Source organism: Tupaia chinensis, unplaced genomic scaffold (genome assembly GCF_000334495.1).
Source record: "Tupaia chinensis unplaced genomic scaffold, TupChi_1.0 Scaffold000639_1, whole genome shotgun sequence".
Classification (NCBI taxonomy): Eukaryota; Metazoa; Chordata; class Mammalia; order Scandentia; family Tupaiidae; genus Tupaia; species Tupaia belangeri.
Window position 1 is genome coordinate 2,487,466 of NW_006160160.1, and position 442 is coordinate 2,487,907.

At 45.0% G+C, this 442-nt stretch overlaps 1 protein-coding gene across 1 annotated transcript in view; it reads right to left on the reverse strand.

The window, feature by feature from the left end:
- Window positions 1-442, reverse strand: part of LMBRD1 (LMBR1 domain containing 1) — a 131,331-nt gene that overhangs the window by 111,255 nt on the left and 19,634 nt on the right. The window lies entirely within an intron of this gene.

Consider the following 442-nt stretch of genomic DNA (forward strand, 5'->3'; position numbering starts at 1 on the left):
ATGTTTGAGGGATTTGTGAGTCATGCTAAGTATTTTGGACTTTATCCTAAGAGCAATGGAAAATAGTTGTGGGGACACGTTTAAGAGAGACAGTCTGAGGTGTGGGGACATGCGCTGAGCAAACACCACATGCTCTTTTGGGGTTTGGCAGAACCTTGTAACTTGTCTTTCCCTGACCTTGGCTGCAGACAGAGCAAGAGTGGAAATTACTAGAGGCATTCCAACAGACACATCTGATGGACTTCAAGAAACATCTTGACCCCAGTTAGTAAAGTCCAATTCCTGCCCTGCATCTGAAAGGTTCTTTAGACTTCTCTGGGTGTGGTGGTGCACTCCTTATGGAGAAGTTCTTTAGCTCCTTCCCCACACCTAACAGCTAGTTCTCTGCATTAGAAAGGAAGATGAGATTTACTCTAGATGGGATTACCACCAAGGGATACAC